A 6,459-nucleotide genomic window follows, 5' to 3' on the forward strand; every position below is an offset into this window, starting at 1 on the left:
AAAAATAATTATAAAAAAAAGAAATTAAAAAAAAATATCCAAAAACAATCCTGCAGTATAAGTCCATTGGTACTGCAATATTACAAAGTTCACTGATTCTGCAGAATAGACTGGGAATTAGTGGAAATGATTGTTATTGAATGTTATTGAGGTTAATAATAGCGTAGGAGTGAAAATAAACCAAAAAACTTGATTTTAACACTTTTTATGTTTTTTTTCAAAATAAATCCGAATCCAAAACCTTAAATCCGAACCAAAACCTTTCGTCAGGTGTTTTGCGAAACAAATCCGAACCCAAAACCTCAAGCAAATCCGAATCCAAAACACAAAACACGAGACACCAAAAGTGGCCGGTGCACATCCCTAATTTAGGGTTTCCATTTCAATAAATGTGCCTGGCTGGCTTTTGCAGCACAGAGTTTGTCACAGAGTGTTAATACTAGGCAGGGGGTATCCCGAATCTCCCCCTGGTGTATCTTTAGAACACCCCCAGAAGAGAAAGCAGCGATTCGGGAGGATGCACAGAAAACCAAGTACCGAGGTGAGAAGCATCTTCATCATTCAATATATATACACCCTCACAACGCTTAATACAGAAGGGGGTGTTACATGTATTAAGATTAGAGATGGGCGGGCTCGGTTCCCCGAGAACCGAACCCACCCGAACTTCGGGTATCCGAGTACCGAGCCGTCCGCTCGGAATCCAAATCGAGGCCGAATGTCATTGTGACGATCGGATCTCTGGGCTCGGTTCTCGCGATACTTGAAGATTATAAATACACGCCTCCACAGCAATCCATCGCCATTTGACAGAGGGAGATAGCAGGGTGTAGTCACAGGCTAATTAGAGCAGGGACAGAGAATACAATATTCTGATTCCAATTGTGCTAACAAAAATCGCCAGAGAAGAGAGGAGGATAGAGGGTTTTTTTTTGTTTTTTTTCAATATTTGGCACTCCCCAGTGCTTTTTGGGTGTCCCCCATTATTTTGCCTAAATATTTCTGGCTGTCAAAATTGCTATATTATTATTATTATTCATTTTTATTTATAGGGCGCTACTAAGTGTCCGTGGCGCCGTACAGGGACAAACGAAATTACAATACGAGGAGACAGCACAGTACAGTAAACAATAAGCACAATAACTCTGATAGCTCAAAGCACAGCTAGGGGTGGGGGAGGGGAGAGGGGAAGGTCTGCATACGACGGAGCCCAAGAAGGACAGCACGGATGACAGGGAGACCCCCAGGGGGGAGAGGAGGAAATGAGAGGGCACAGGGGGGGAAGGGAGTCCAAGAGGAGGAGGGAAAGGTAGCTGGAGAGCAGAGTTAAAAGTGGTGAAGACAGGAGGAGAGGGTGACCCTGCTCAAAGGAGCGTACAATCTATATGTCAGCAGTATCTACCAAATAATTTTTAGCACTCCCCAGTGCTTTTGGGGTGTCCCCCATAATTGTGCATAAATATTTCTGGCTGTCAAAATTACTATCTGTCAGCAGTATCTACCAAATAATTTTTAGCACTCCCCAGTGCTTTTGGGGTGTCCCCCATAATTGTGCATAAATATTTCTGGCTGTCAAAAGTCATATTTGTCAGCAGTATCTAAAACAATTTGTAGCGCTACAAGTGCTTTGGGCTCAGAATGGATTCAAAGCAGTCCACATATGAGCAGAATGAGCAACCAGGTTCTGTCACTAGTCCTGATGGTAGTGTTCCCAGTACGTCATCTGGGCAAGGCGATGTCAAACTACACAGTGTTTCGAAATCAGTCCAAAAAACACACACCCAAAAAAATGTTACTGTGTTGAAGCGAAAAAGAAGTGTAACTGAGGAAAAGTTAAGTGCTGATAAAAAATAAATTGCCAACATGCCATTCTACACTCGCAGAGGCAAAGAGAGAATGAGGCCTTCGCCTTTCTCTATTAGTGGCAGATCCAAAAATGTTACCGAGCCTACAGGTGGTGCACAACTACTGTTGCGCGTCAAAGCGTCAAGATAGCAGTAAGGCATTAGAGGATAATGTTTGCTCTGAATCAGAAATGACACCAATCCCTGTGGAGAGTCCATCCAACAGTGGGATGTTTAATCGTGAGCATTCTGTTAGTGACAGTGTACCCATAAAGAAGGTTCCATTTAGCAGTTCTGCTGATGTGTGCCTTAACAGCCCGAGTGTAGTCGGTGATACACCAATTGAGGATGCCACTTTTGAATTAGAAGAGGATGAGGGGGAGATTTGTGTAGGCGACGAGGGCACTAATGATGATGTTGATGATTATGATGCAGACAGATACCAAATTGCCTTTCTCAATTTCTATTAATATTCTAGACTCTATAACGGCTGAATAGTTGACTATTTTACTCCTAGTGGAGAGGGGTCTGAAGCAGACAGATACCAAACTACCTTGGTCCAATTATTTTTACTTTCTAATTCCACAGTCTATGCAGGCTGCTTTTTTTCTATTCAACTACAAGTGGAGGGTGGGGGGAGCATAGATAGCCACCAAACTACCGTGGTCCATTTATTTTTACTTTCTAATTCCACAGTCTGTGCAGGCTGCTTTTTTTCTATTCAACTACAAGTGGAGGGTGTAATATACACCCAAACATGATGGCTGCATTCACAATAGGCAAAGATTAAGAGGAAGACAACCAGGTTTGTGTGGAGAATTAAGGACGGCCTACCAGGGATTAAACTGTTTTCTTCCGAATTTATTAGCTTTAGAATTACCTTACTTATCCAAGAAACAGGTGGAGCACTAAATTAGGTTATTTTATGCCCAAAAACATTGATTTTTAAACAAAATTGCAAAACAAAACCAAAACCAAAACACAAAGGTAATCCAGATCCAAAACCAAAGCCAAAACCAAAACACGGGGGTCAGTGAGCATCTCTAATTAAGATGTCTAATTGCTTAATATTATGTTTGGGCATATTGCTGAAATTCATAGTGTAGGCGGTCAGATTTAAAAGAAGATAAATAATGTTTCCATTGATGTCCGGGGGGCAGGGTGTCCACAGTTTTCATAAGTCAACTAAGCAAGAAATCGTCCTCCATTTTATTTGCAACAGCCCTGAGATCAGTAGAGTCACCTATAAATATATCAAACCTTTATTGCTTGAATTTTAAATGAATTTGTCTTTAATTGTGTATTCGCTTCTTTAGTTTGTGCTTTGAGTCTATTTCTTTCTTTCCTTTTTCTTCACATTTTTCTTTCTCCTTCTTTTCCCCCATTTCTGTCCTCTTATTATTTCCCCTTGCCTCTGCTTTTTCTGTTACCTCACACCCTGTCAAACATACCCTGTCCCCTTCATCAGACCCAGCCACCTGCTTGCTTCCATGGCAGGAGTCCCCCTTACATTCCCCCCTTGTTGCTGGCCCCCTTACTGCAAGTTATTAGACAACACTGTTGCGCTGTCAATAGCTGATTACAGATGGTGGAGGGATCCAGGATCCTTCGCGGGGACTGCAGACCACTGCAAAGTGCTGGACACAGTGGACAGAGCCGTCTGGCTCTCTCCTCTGTTAGGCATCACTCCTCCATTACACCACCCACGGTTTTACCAGCGTGAGTTGACCCCACGCCCTCTGACACCACGGCCATTTTAAATAACAGTATAGCAAGTAATACAGAGCGGAGTATAAACACTACCTTCATCCTCACCCTCCCTAGGCTCCCATGTACAGGACCAGCAATATTTGTATAGAGAGCCAGCCTCCCATATCCAAGCTGCTTCAATCCTCCCAATGTTCTCGTGTCTCTGAGCAGCAAGTCTTACATGGGGATCCAGCCCTCCCTCATCAGACTGCTCCACAGTGCCCCACCAAATAACCACGTTCTTTCAGTACACTGCACAGATCCTTGCTATAGCCAGTAACAGCGGCCAGTTTCCTAGATCTCATCACCCCTCCTGACACTCCTCTTATTCGTCTTCATCAAGTATTATACCTCCCTCTTACATATCTGTACATCCTTCCGCTGCAGTGTTCTTCGGTCCCCTCTCTTACTAGGACACACATTATAGTCCCACTATTATTCCCCCTTCAGGAAAATTTGTTCAGCCAGTTTTGGTTGCCTCATCCCCATCAGCACATTCTGTTTCTGGTTTTCATGGAGCGCCCCTTATGGAGCATCCAGCTTGGTATTGACAGCCTGCCTCAGTAGCATCTTCAATACAATATCCTTCTCTCCCAGCTGTATTTACACACAAAATGCCACCGCCACAGGGGCCCAAAGTTAATAACCAATATTTCCCCGCTTGGAGCTCAAATTTATTTTTGGCTACTGCCACCTCATTTCACACTTCACAAGGTTCTGGTGTTACATATCCAGGTCTTATACCTGCAGCATATTGGCAGCAGCAAACAATTTCTCAAACCAGGTCACTCCAAGGGCAGAATTTTCCACCGGCCACATTAGGTAGTTTCCACTCTCCTGTTCAGCACGCCACTCCCAGAGCCTCTCAGGGCACAGAGGACCAAACCATGCAACGTAATCAGGTTCCTTCTATTTCATTTAGAGAAAAGCGCTTACATTATGCTAGGGAAGCAGATAGCAGCAGTAATTAAAGATTGGTGCAGCATACAATGGCAGTTTCCAATGTTTCAGGATCGCAGTTAGTGGAACCTGTCCCGGGTGCTGGAAGGACGAGTGAACAGTGAGCTGAGGGTGCTCAGTACATTTCAGAACAGGATGAAGCAGGGATGGTCGTATGTGTTTTGGGCGAAAAAGTGTCAGGTGAGTATGTGAGACATGACATTGAGAACGAATTTTTGAGCAATTCTGACATTCTAAATACAGGGGAGGAGTCCTCAGACTCAGGGCAAGACACTATAAATTCATGCATTTGTTAAAATATCACATTAGGTTGAGCAGTAAGCAGTTTGAGATAAGGGTGCGCATCACAGGTAGCGCAGTGAAGTGCTGACATGGTTCAAGTCTCTAACACTGCCATTTTGAAGGACCTTAGGGCTAGTGCAAGACAAAAAATAGATCAAGGAGTTTTTGTTGATGTATTTACTGTTACTTAGACAGGCAGGAAAAATCTAGCCCAAGCAAAATCAAAAGATTGGAGCGACAAGGAGAGCTTTAAATCTTATAATAGTTAGCTGGCTTTATAGTCTAGGCATCTGAATATTTAAAAAAACAGTCTGGGGAGGATCAATCAGTGCTGATATACATGCACATGATTCATGAGATGTACTTATCAAGTGATAATCGCGTATGGAGGATGTACGTTGAGGAATTTCATAAACACGTATCTGGTGGGGCTAGCATCCCCTTTGCATTTAAATATATCGAGATTGGGTAGCAGTGCAACAGGCTTATATGTTCAGTCAAGCATCAGGACAGTTCAGAAGACAACCCTTTCCAGGTAGAATCAACTTTCCATCTCTTTCCTCTACAACCCACAGGCTTCCGTTTTATGGGTGTGGACATGCTAGACCATTGGCATTTATAGCTTTATAGAACTTAATTTGTGAGTTTAATATTTATCAATGCAGAATCAAAAGAGTTCTCCCAATCTACCAAGAATAGTTTAGATGTCACTGAAGCCATGTAATGTTGCATCTGAAAAATTGCTAATGTAGGAACATTTATAAAATCCAATTTGGAATAGATCTCTGAAAAAAATTTACATTTCTTTTCGGGTAAGGTGACAATATCTCGAACCATAGTAATAGCTCCTTGCATCCAAAGAAGGAATGGACTGGATGTTCTACCTTTTTGAAAATCCCAATTCCCAAAAAGGCTAATATAACCAATATCGGTGTTGAAGCCCCTAGTTACTATGTAGTTTATGCCAAACTCGCCTTGTGGTAAGCAGTAAGTGATTATCCAATATATCCAAGGGAATATCTGAGTGGGATATATGCCTAAAATATCTAAGATCAAGATGTGGAATAAACTGTAATATTACATTTGTAAAGACATTGTGTTGCTTAAGCCAGTCTCCAAAGTCTCCAATATATCTACAAATCGCCTCTGATTATATAACTTTACATTCGGGAAGTTTAGCCCCCCTTCTTGTTTAGTTTTCTTTGAAATCATTAAACTAATCTTTTTGCTTTTTTGTTATTCTAAATAAATCGTCTAAATATTATTAAATTCAATAATTTTTCATCTTGTCTGGATATAAGTACTGCTAAAACTTGTAAGGGAAAAAATATTTTAGGAAAAGTAATAATTATAATTAGATTTACCCTGCCTACAAAGGAAATATGTAAATGTTGCCATGACTTTAGTTCCAAAAGAGCAGATTTAATTATACTGCCCGCATTTAGTTTGTACAGATTTTCTACTTTCTTTGGTAGGTATATACCTATATATTTAATATATACATATTTTGGCCCAATTCAGATAAATGTTTCTACTCTATAAAGGTTTCTTATAAAGGCCCATTGCCACTGATTTCTCTATATTGATCATAATTCCCAACACAGATGCAAATTTATTTAACGTA

The sequence above is a fragment of the Mixophyes fleayi genome, chromosome 5 (genome assembly GCF_038048845.1).
Source record: "Mixophyes fleayi isolate aMixFle1 chromosome 5, aMixFle1.hap1, whole genome shotgun sequence".
NCBI lineage: Eukaryota > Metazoa > Chordata > Amphibia > Anura > Limnodynastidae > Mixophyes > Mixophyes fleayi.